Source organism: Pygocentrus nattereri, chromosome 11 (assembly GCF_015220715.1).
Source record: "Pygocentrus nattereri isolate fPygNat1 chromosome 11, fPygNat1.pri, whole genome shotgun sequence".
NCBI classification, from domain to species: Eukaryota; Metazoa; Chordata; class Actinopteri; order Characiformes; family Serrasalmidae; genus Pygocentrus; species Pygocentrus nattereri.
The window spans coordinates 25,170,402-25,182,882 of record NC_051221.1 but is presented as its reverse complement, the minus strand read 5'-3'; the positions used below and the strand labels follow the sequence as shown (position 1 = coordinate 25,182,882).

The following is a 12,481-nucleotide window of genomic DNA, read 5'->3' as shown; positions in this document are numbered from 1 at the left end:
CTGCACAGGCTATTCCCTCATTTATCCATCATCAATTAAGTAGGTAAAAGATCTGGAGTTGATTAAGCACGCGTTTCACTTGCTTAAGACAAAACTTAAGGCAGAAAGACTCACAAATAAGCAACAATTGAAGACAGGCTGCAGTAAAGGCCTGGCAAAACATCACAAAGCAGGAAACTCAGCGTTCAGTGATGTCGTGGGTTCCAGACTTCAGGCAGTCATTGCCTCTAAAGGATTCCCAACAAAGTATTAAAAATGAACATTTTATTTATGGCAAAGTTAATTTGTCGAATTACTTTTGAGCCCCTGAAATGAGGAGGTATTGTAGAAAAACGGTGGAAATTCCTAAATGTTTCATAGGATATTTTTGTTCAACCCCTTAAATAAACCTGAAAGTCAATTGCATCTCAGTTGTTTAATTTCAAATCCAATGTGGTGGCATGCAAAGCTCAAATCACGAAATTATGTCACTGTCCAAATATTTCTGGGCCTAACTGTATATAGTGAGTTCAGACGATGCCTTCAACATGGTGGTAGTATGGAGTCCTGTGCAGCTTCGGCCTGTAGCAAGAAGTCCAGACACCCTCATAGCTATAATATGCGACTGAGGAACAGGGAGGAGACGGGGAGGTGATGGGATTGTGAACCCTTTGTCATGGGAATTGAAAGTGAGGTTGTGAATTTCTAGGGCATTAGAATGAAAGAAGGAGGGATTGCAGGTATGTTCCTACCCCAAAACTTCAGTTATAACATTACATATAATCTCTTCAGACATATCTTCTAAAAAATGAATAGCTTGTACTTAATGACTGTTTGTCATTAACTTTTGCACAGTACTGGAATGAGCTACTTTGGATCCCCCCAGTAACCTTTCAGTTGAGTGATTTTAAATTAATCATCCATTGCAAAGTTCCTTAGGGCAGTGGTTCTCAAGCCTTTTCTAACACACCCACATCAGGATAGGAAGGGCTTGTTAATTAGCTGATTACTTGCATCAGATGTGTTAGAGCAGGAAAACGTGAGGCACAGGGGTCAACCATGAGTATTGCTATAGGGAACCATTTCAGATCACTCCAAAGAACCCTTTTTGGCACTTTTACTGGTATGAATGAATTGTCAGACATAGGACAATAACAGGACTGTCACTCACTGCCTTCGTACGCTATCTTTCTTTTCATTCCTCCCTGTCTTTCTCTCTGGGTGCTCCAGTTCCTCATTCGTCTCCTGTGCTTTTGGGGCCAAGCCTTGGTGCAAGCTGTGATGGATGCTGTGACAGACGGAGAGAGAGAGAAACAGAGCCACAAATAGACCCGTCCCTCGACCCACAGGGGAGTGATAGCCCCACTTCTGTGTGCACTCGCCTCTCATTTTGCCTGTGCCCCGGGCCAAAAGAAGTTAGTGGAGAACCACTGGGAAATTAAATTTGGAATTACTGGATCACTATGCACAACACAGACAAAGACAGACACCCATACATAAACACATTTTTTAAAACAAGCTTATTTCAGGTGCAAGTTTTTTTTTTCTGATACTGTCAAGTGATGAGGTAATGCTTTAACACTGCATTAATTCCTAATGTTAAACTGACATACTAAATAAACACCAAATATGGCAAGGTACATTATCCCAAAACCTCTATTTTACCCTGGGGGCAAAATATTCCCTGTCTTTCAAGTACTACTTTTGTGCCTGTCAGGGGAATACAATGTGTTAGAGGAGCAAGAAAAAAATCATTGAGTGTTACCTAAAGCAGAAATCCAGGCAACAATAACAAGGAGATGAAAGGATCCCTCGGCTATCTCCTCTGAAGGAAGCAGACAACAGACAACATTGGGATTAGGTTACCCACGCTCTGGGGCTCTGAGACAGCGTCAAGCCGTTATGCTGATCCAGGACTAGTTCCTGTGTCCAAATTACTGCCTCACCTGTAAACAAGAAACAGCAAAACTGGCTTCAAATCAGTGTACAGGTTTAGTGACACAAGGGTTATCTCCTCTGCCAGGTCAAGGCCCTGTTGAAGGAGAAACTGCAAGCACTGGCAGAGGATGGCAGCTACAGCCATTAGCAGCAGATGATAAGCCTGCTGCTATTATCATTTTGTCTATTACACCAAATCCACATCTTGCCAGCTTTGTGTTTACCATACCTGAGAAAATAGCATGATTGGCAAGCTGACTTTATATGATAGTTCATGTTATTTTTTCTGATAGATGAGAGTGTATATGTGAGTACATTTATGGGGACAAATTCCTGATTTTGCCAGGAAAACAACAACAAAAAAAAAAAAACAGGATCCACCAACAATATCAGGACTTGGTGATTTTTACAAACGCTTCATTATTTAAAATTGAATGAGGACTGATGTTGTACTGATGTAATGAAAAGAGGGGTACCACCCCAGTGACTTTCAGACCTTTTTTTCAGAGTTTGTAAAACACTGCATGTCATAAGATTAGATGCAAATTAACATAAATATAGTAAAAAAAAAACCCTGAATTTTGTATTTTCAAAAAAGTAAATAATAATGTATCTCCAGATTTCTCCCCATCAGACACACATTTGATCTAATGTAATGAAGTATTAACCCCTTAATATCACAGGCTCATTACAAACTAAGATTTATCATTCAGTAAACACAAGCATTTCAGTGTAAACTGGCTGAGCTATTCTTAGGTTGTAGAAGTGTGTAATAAAACTTTGAGGCCTCCAGCAGGACCATTGCCATTTAAGGGGTTAAAAAGCAGCCTCTTCATGCTTACACATGTTTTACAAAAACAGTTCTTTAAAGATCTATTCGTCTGAAGGTTCTTTAGGGAACTAAAAGTGGTTCTTCTTTGGTCTCGTTGTAAAGAACTCTTTTCAGACTATTAATTTTGAGATTGTACATCTTTTTTTTTTTTTACTGAAAGGGAAACGTTTTATTACTGAGATTGAGATTAAAGTTAGATTTAGTGTTTGATACATAAAATAGGACTTCATTCTTATTACATATAGGTAGCTGTATATACATACACATATGCATGACACCATATCCTGACATTTTATAAAGTCAGGATATGGTGTCATGTATTTATGTGTGTGTGTGTGTGTGTGTGTGTGTGTGTGTGTGTGTGTGTGTGTGTGTGTGTGTGTGTGTGTGTGTGTGTGTGTGTGTGTGAACATATGCATAACTGCCTGAGTATATGAGTTGTATCTTGCCCTGTTTGTTTGGCAAGCAGGTCGTGTTCTGGCAGACTGGCCTCTCTGCCTAGACAACACAGCTAGCCTGTCCTTGAGATGGCCTTATATTGACACACACACACAATCTCCATCTGCCCTGCAGCCCACCACGTGACCATGTGAGAGCCCCTCATTAAACAAACTGTGTGTGTGAGAGTACCTACTTAGTTTCTGGCTCTCATAAGGGCTGTCTGCTTCGGTACAGAGGATAAGATCGAGGGTCGTGTCTCAGGTTACCATGAAAGGATTAAAAAATAAACACCTGAGAATTCGAGCCAATCTCTCTTTAAGCAGATACGGCTTTGCCAGAGCTTAGATGTATAGCCTACATCTCAGAGGAGCTTTAAAATGATACTGTGGGAGCAAGCTTAACTCCTCATGTAATTTATCTGCTATTATTTGTTCACTTCATTTGAATTCAAGAACATGATCACGAGCTTCAGAACATGTTTTGTCTGAACTGTTACAATTTCAAAAACAAAGACTCCCAAAATGTATATATTTCAATTTTGCACATGAGATGTATGACCTTGAAGAATCTTTTTAGGTTCTAGACTCTACAGTTCTAAAACACTTAAACTTGTACATTATGAGAAGGTTCTTTAAACTTTGTCAAGGTTCTTCACACCTACTTTTTCAAATATGGTTCTTTCAAATATTGTTAAGGACCGAAAAGTGGCTCTTCCATTCCATCACTCAAAGAGCTTTCGTATTACCTTTATTTTTTAAAAGTGTAGAAACGCTTTTTTTAAAAGCTTCCATCATTAGAACCAAACATAAACATAATTGTACCTTATTCCATTTCATTTATATTGTTTCAGTTGCAGTGAATAACATACTCCCTGTATCCAAGCCGTTTATTTTATTTTTATATTTGAAAAATATATGTTAATGTAATGGTATAAATATGCAGCATTCCCATGGAAAAGTGAATGTAGTGTACCTAAAAATCTCATTTAATGTACACAATTATGCCTTAATGATGGCTTTGTTGTTTTGAGGGTACATTTACATTGTTTGTATATTGAGGGACTAAAAATTACATGGACATTGCTTTTTATTCCCCTGGCCACAAGAGTCTAAAGATGCCTCTCATACTTCAACAATTATAAGAAATAATTCAAAAATGATTAGATAAATGAAAAATGAGTGAAATTAAGCAAGATGTCACATTTATGCCTGTCATTTTTGAAACACTGGAAAGTTTTTTTTTGTTCTGAGAACAAATAAAATTAGCTTTATTAATGTGCAACATCATATTGTGTTTGCATCATAACAGTTTTTGTTGTGGAAAATTTGAATGAAGATTTCTTCTCTTTTGCTTTCAGGCCAAACCAAAAACATAAGTAGTCTTACACACATGGAAGGGTAAATGCCAGCATCCCATTTAAATAACAACAACAATATGCCATGAATAACTTTTAACTGAAAAAAAAAATAGGCTTGAAAACAGATAACATTTGTAAACACTTTTTAAGTCATTTGTATGTATTTGAGTGCTAACCCAATTGTTCATTGCATCTCCAATGGATTGCCCAAGGCTTTGAGTCACTTCGAGCCTTGTCGTCAGAGGCCCCTTACCTCTGGTTGTATTGGACAGGTCAGTAATTGATCACTGATTCTGACAGTGTACAATTAAGGGTTTTTTTCCTAGACAACACACCCAAGCCAAGAAATATTAACTGTTAAATATAAACTTTTAAACCTTTTATATAATGTGGAGGATCTTTAAAGGGTTCTTCACGCTTACATATCCCATTAACAGAAATTATCATTTGAGGAATTCTCTACTGAAAGGTTCTTTAGAGAACCAAAAGTGGTTCTTTACATTACTATAAAGAACCTTTTGGCACCTTTCTTAAGAGTACAGAAAGAAATGAACCAGATTATAGAATTGGTTGGAGAAGGACTTGGTAGCTGGAGCTACTATATTTACAGTAATTCCCAGACTGGTGAGAGTGTGTTGCACCATTAGGTGGGTGATTGGCAGGCAGGTTGATCGCTGAGGCAACTTGGCCTCAGGCTGGAAAACTGACAGGGCAATCCAGAGGGAAAGGAGGAATATTCAGCACCAACAGCAAACGGCTTCCAACCTGCCTTACTGTGCATTATTAAAAGCTTCCACAGCACCTGCACACTTTCTACAAGATGCAGCACGCTCACAACGATAAGAGACACACACACACACACACACACACACACACACACGCGCGCACACACACACAAGGAAGCGCACAATGGGTTCACACATGCAGATATACACACCTGAGCAGGTGTTAAACTACAGATTCAAGATAAAGCTGCAAGCACACTGTGAGGATGCAGCCAATTATACACATGCACATGGCCGACTAATAACAATCTGGTGCAAATCCAAGACTCCCACTGTCTGCAATATATCATACACAAACGCATACATTTGTCACCAGCCCTCTAATTAAAGCAGAACAAAAGCTATCTCTATTACAAGGTAAATGAGAGATGTCTAGACAACATCACATTCAAGTAACCTATTAAATTATATGGGGAGTGGTATGAGATGACACTGCAGCCTCAGTGTCTGCTATCATGTCCTGTTTGCATCCTGCTTTGAAAAAAGGGCCTGTATTGATGTTCATGTCCCCATGGACATCTGAAATTACCACTCGGATCAGATAACACGTTTACCTTTGCTCTAGCCTTCTTTCTGAATGTGTGACCGTCCCCTTAACCCCAACCCCAAAAGCCCCCAACAGTTCTGTCCTACATTCTATAGATTTTATTTCACTTTCTATACTTCTTTTCTGCTTTCATTGGAGAGATGCTGTAGAAGAGCCACATTTGGTTCCCTAAATAACTTTTCAAATGATGGCTCTTTAAATAAACATTGCAAATCCTTTTAAAGTTTTATAAATTCTAAGGATCTTTACTGATATGTTTTTTTCACTAGAACCAGTCACCAAGCAAAGAAGCATTAAGAAACTTTTATTCTTAATAATACTTTGTTTTTTGGTAATTTTTCTATATAGCACCAAAACAGTGTCACTGTTGTTACGTGTAAGGCATTTTTTTTTTGGCTCTTCACAAAAATATTATTTCAGAACCTTTTTGTGTACTATGTAGAACCCCTGGTGCTAAAAGGGCAATGCCTCCATATCATTGCTGTCATGTAGCTCCAAAATAATAGATTTACAGGAGAAGGTCATAAAATTATGTAGATGTGTATTCTGAACAATTAAAGCAGCAAGTGCAGGAGAAAAGAGGATGGAAAATCAGTCTCTTACACCCTGTGTCCTAATGACAAGAAGGAAAAGGATAGCTTTGTATGGCTGTGTATTGTTAAAATATATGCCTTCTAAAGCCCGTTGGGAGCTGCACGTTTTATGTTTCACCACTCGGGACATTCTGACCCTCCCCCCATTTCAACCCTCTCCTCAAACACACTACACTCTCCATTACCCTCAGCTTCTTCCTTGCTATCATCTGATCTTCACTGAGTGAGAGAAGCTCTTTTTGCAGGCCAGACTCACCCTCTCAAACACTGGCACCAAAAGCAGCTTTAATTTAAACACAACACATACACACAGTGACACACACATAAACACACAAATTTACATTCACTCACTAACACTCTCTCTCTTTCTCTCTCGCTCTCCTTCATACCCACACATACACATAGACACTTACTCACAAATACCACAAATAGTTCAGAGCCATTCTATGAGCCTAAAAGGCCTCTCCATCTATTTATCCAGAAAAGCCAGAGTGCAGTTTTGATCCAGTTTTGATCCAGTGTGGCATCAGGAGCTACACTGTCTACTCGGTTCTTTAATCAGAGGTCAGCATTGATAATTACTACCTGCTGTGTGGGCTAATTAGTTATATGGACACTCTGCTTCTATTAAAGTTTCAAATTCATTACTTAGGATATATTCCAAGTCAAGAATGTTTTAAGTAAGCTTACAATAGTAAAACGAACACAGTATTTGTTGATTTTTATGCTTTATTTTATTATACCTTTAGCATTCATTTTTTATGTAGTATTGTTTTAGTATTAAAGTGTTCAAGCATTTTAAACTGTAAAATTAGATTTTTAAATGTAGAAGAAGGAAAAGTTAAAACAGGTAAAATATTCAAGATTCTGTACCGTTTCCATTTCATTATCATTTCCAAGGTAATTTGTGACATTGACCATGTCAAACTTGTGGAGTTTCTTCAATTATCTTCAATGAGATATATATATATATATATATATATATATATATATATATATATATAAAATAATGCAAAATAGAAACATTTTTGAGAGTATCACACAGATGGGAGTGTTTTTACAATTCTACACCACAGCTGGAATGTAATTATGCATAAAATGTATTTTGCACTCTTATGCATATTAAAATAGCTCCTCACCATCTCCACCATACAACCTTAGTCACCTAAAGCAATGGCTTTTAATCAGTATGCAATTCTTTTTGCATACTGCATAACAACTGATTAAGATTGATTAGTCTGCTTATAATTTCCTATTGTCTAGAGGGCTTATTCAACATAATTTGCTTTTCAAATGATGACACAGATGTTGAAATTGAGACCTTGAAAGTGAGCAGTGATGGACATGACCAGCAGGCTTGTAGTGGCATTTTATGCAAAAGGAAATGCAAGAGGAAAATACATAGTTGACACAAAGACAGTTGTCACAGCTTATTTGCATCAAATTTACTCAGAACAAGAAGTGACAATTATTTCCAATATTCTGATTTAGGCCAGTCACTCTTATTATACCTGTCAAACTGCTCTACATTGGTGGTGCTGTCATATTGGCATACTCAATGAAATTGTCTGCTTTGAATCCTTGAGTGCTTTAAGTCTTCAGCACGCAGTTCTATACTCGTCTGGTTTCTTCTCACTGCTGAAATAAAGAAGAGATGAGGCATATTTCCAAAAAGGTAAGATATTCAAGACATCACAGGATCATCACTTGAGCAGTATGATAATCCTAACGTACTGCCCTGATGAATATAAATCTACTTCATATCTCCGCCAGACAAGTGGGCTGTGTCTGCAGAACTGTGGCTATGTTTTTATTGGCCTACTAATTTCTACCCAAAGCTTACTTAGAATTCATCTTGTACAAGAGACAGGCACACAGTTTGATTTAGACTGGTTTTACCCCACTTAAACCAGAAAAGAAAGCAGACCTGGAAAACAATGGAAGAAGAAAAGCTGGCACTGATACAAGGCCTGACATTTTGGAAGAACTGAGATTCATCACCTGTCTTTCTGACTGATCCATTTCATATCACACAGCAAATCTATTCACTCCTTACACCCCACCGCAATGAATTGTGATATTTTACACAGGCAACAGGCCCTAATCACCCTAATAACGGTGCCAAAAAGGTTATTTGGAGCAATTCCTGTCCTAGGAATCTTATCAATGGATGACTCTTTAAAGAAATACTCCAGCATTTTTTAACCTGACCTTAATCTGCTATGTTTGTAGCACACAAATGATTATAAAGGATAATGTTTTTCCTTTACTTACAAAAGAACAGGAAGCCTGTTGATTCAAAAGACCTATGGCAAACCTTTAGGGGCTTCTAGGCCTTTAGGAAAAACCTACTGAAACAGACAATGCAAAACTGCAAGATTAAAGGTAAAATACATGTTAATTTTTTTATCAAGAATATCCAAGATGACCAGCACAAACTTAGCACTAACATACAATTAGAAACTCTATAGGGGTAATTAGCATAATCGTAATAGTGTTCTTCTTGTTTTTTTACATTTTTTTAAATTATTCTTCATGATAAACAATTGTGTGGTGCAAATGCAGCAGATAGAGATTAAGTTGAAAAAAGCAAGAGTATTTCTTTAAAGAACCATCCAGTGAAAGATTCTTGAGGGAACCAGTGGAATTGTCCCAAAGAACTCTTTTGGGACCTGTGCTTTCAAATGCAGGCCTGAAAAATGCCAAATGCAGACGTGAAATGTGCTAATAGGATTTTAAGTTTCACAGTAGTAACAGTGTTGTTTTTTAAACGACACATAAAAATTCACAAGGAAGCAACACCTCATAAAACTCACAACTCTTGAAGGCAACCCCTTGTCGACTTTCTCGCTCTCCATCCATCAGATGCCCCTCACTCTATCACCAGCTGCTGGGTCTTCACCTGTGAGGTTTATGCAAGGACAGCTTGCATGTAAACACATACCCACACACATAACTTATGGCAGTCTTAATTAATTCACATTAGTGAATAAAGATACTCAAGGCACAGAGGTGTGCGCACGTCTGCAAAATTTTATGAATCAACACAGATGCGCAAAGGCTTTCTGAAATATTCAGGAGGCTGAGTGCACAGGAGATGTGATAGGAATGACGATGGCTGTGAGAGTGTAAAAAAGCAGCTCTGATTCCTGGATGACATAAATCAGCCCCCTCCTTTTCCGCTCAGCCTGTGAGGCTCGCTACAACGTGACTTCCCACCAACATTTCACAAAAAAAAGAAAAAAGAGAAAAAAAAACAGCTTGTGGCCTCAGCTGCCTTTGCATTCCACCCAGGAACACAGAGAGACAGAGAAAGAGAGAGAGAGAAAGATAGATAAAGAGAGAGAGAGAGAGGAAGAGAGAGGTAGAGAGAGGGGGGTAGAGAGAGAGAGAGAGAGAGAGGAAGACAGATAGAGAGAAACAGAGAGAGAGAGAGAGAGAGAGAGAGAGAGAGAGAGAGAGAGAGAGAGAGAGAGAGAGAGAGAGAGAGAGAGAGAGAGAGAAAGACGGAGCGCGAAAGAGAAAGTGTTCAAGAGGACCTATAATGCTTACTGCCCATAAGGAGAATGAGATGAGAGAAGCATGTTATGTGTATGGAGCTCAGTACAACATATGCTATCTACACAGTCATTGACATAATATGTGTACTTCATATAATCAGATATAAAGGTTGTTTTCAAATTGTACTCCTTCACTCCATAACATACATTATTGCTATGATAAGAAATCCCTTTGGAAAAGAGAAAACATCCAGTTTTGGCCTAATTATCCATAACCTCCAAAATATGCAGTGTACAGTACTGTGCAAATGTCAGAGTCCACCCCTCATTTCCTAAACAACCATTAACTATAATTTATCCATTTTTCAGAAAATAGTTATATGGAGATTAGACATAAGATAATTCACTTGCATAATGAAGAGGAAACCGATAGAAAAACAAATAAAAAAAGCAGGGGTTTCAAAAAATTGGACTTTAAAAAGTCTTATTTTGATTTTGAAAAAATGAGGCTCTTAACAACCATGCAAGACCTGGTGGAGCACCAAAACTGTCCCCATCAGATAAACAGTACTTAAACCTTTCATCTTCAAGAGAGAGGAGAACATCAAGCTGCACTCTTCAGGTCTGAAAAATCCACATCTCCGTCCTTCCACTGTGAGAAGACAACTCAACACTATAAGTGTGAAAGGACGTGTAGCCATCAAGAAGCTGATACTGAGAAAAGGTAATAGCCATAAATGAAGAAAATATGCAAATCAAAGAAACAAGTTACTGGTGTTCTTAGAACAATGAACTGACCACCCCAGAATCCACACCTCAGCATTAACGAATGTGTTTGGAATTACCTGGATTGTGAGAAGCTGAAAGTGCAACCAACTTCTGAGACTGAATTTTGGTCAGTCAAATAAACTGAAAGCAAGTTTCCCAAAAAGAATGTAATCTGCAATAAGGAGCAACAGTGGACACATAAATTACTGAAAAAATGCTATTATATTTAATTGTTGAGTCTTCTGTGGAATTTTCTGTTAGAGTTTTCAGTCCCCTAAAGAATCTGTGGATGGTTCTCACAAGAACAATTTTTAAAAATAAGATGTATTATGTAAAGTTTCTATACCTATTACAATATTTTAAGAAACATATATCCAAGCTGAGGACCACTTAAGAACCTCTGTTATTGTTCTATTTTTGGTCAACTCTCATAAGTGAGCTCTGGAACATTTCTGAAGGCAGCAGTGAAGAGAAGACTAACATATGGGCCAATACAAGTTGACTGCATGGTGGTTTCCTCTTGTACAAATGTCTGGGTGGTGCTATGCTCTGCCTACAGGCAAACTTTACATCACAGACTAAAAATGTGCAGGGGATGAGGACTCACCCTAACTTTCACATTCACGTGCCAGTTTTAGTACTTAAAGCAACAGTTCTTTCAGGTGTGCGCTGCTGTGACACACAGCTATAGGGGGAAGACAACATTAGACACAGCCAAGTGCCTATGTCCCCATGTGGAGACATGCTAATGCTCATGTGAGTGGTTGGAGCTATAGGTTGCTGGACATGCCTCAGGAGACCTACAGAGAAAAAGACAGTTCAGCCCACCTGGAACTTGTAATCCCATATAACTAATTGCACCTGGCAAGTGGAACAATGTCTATGTGAAGCATAGTTTCCTTTTGGACTTATTCTAAAAATTCAGAGACTTTATTCAAGTGTTTGATCTTATAGTGCTTAGTAGATTTTCTGCTGAGTTTGATAAAAATCTTATTCATTAAGGCACAGTCAAAGAGATAAAACCACAACAATTAGGCTGGAGAACAGATGCTGCGATGCTTTTAAAGAGAAAGTTTATCTTTAAATAGACTATGTTGGTTTAAAGAAAATAACTAGAAAGGAGGCCTTAAATGTTCTTCATGGAATTTGCTTTGGGACCTTTTGGGACTAGATAATGTTTATTTAACTAAATAACACTTCAAATGGATGTCTTGGAGGTCATGCCAGCTGTTACGAAATAACACTATTAGAAGATTCTGAAAGAATGAAAAGGATTGTGTAAGCAGCTGCATAAAACTATTGACCATATGTGCATAGAAGCTCTAATCACCTGTAACTCCAGAAAGAAGCCTCTGCAAGTTGGAATGAGACCACCAACACCCTCTTGCATCTTCTGCCTTAAGGTCAAGGACCCTCTAAATCATACCAACCAGCTGCTTCTACCACTTTGAGCTCACTCTAGTTTGGAAAAGTGAGGGCATGTAACAGAATTGTAGAAAAAGAAACGTGGGTGCTGCCACAGGGAGTATGAAACATCTTTCACATGATTGCAATGAGTGTAGGTAATGTAATCTGTCCAGCCATCATCAGGAGAGAATTTGGTCATTTTGTAATTCCTCTGGAGTCCACATGTTGTTATGCCAAACACATGGCTTTATCTGGCTATCTAAAAACCTGCGAGGTTTCAGCTTGATTATATAACGTCTGGGAGTGGATTGGCATCCACAACAAAAGAAATACC

At 38.2% G+C, this 12,481-nt stretch overlaps 1 long non-coding RNA gene across 1 annotated transcript; it reads right to left on the bottom strand.

Moving 5' to 3' along the window:
* Nucleotides 1-7,829: 7,829 nt before the first annotated feature.
* LOC108433613 lies at nt 7,830-9,543 on the bottom strand. Its single transcript, XR_001858306.2, has 2 exons — nt 9,289-9,543; nt 7,830-8,110 (listed from the first exon to the last, which is right to left on the bottom strand). It is a non-coding gene; the product is annotated as an uncharacterized LOC108433613 (long non-coding RNA).
* Nucleotides 9,544-12,481: the final 2,938 nt, after the last annotated feature.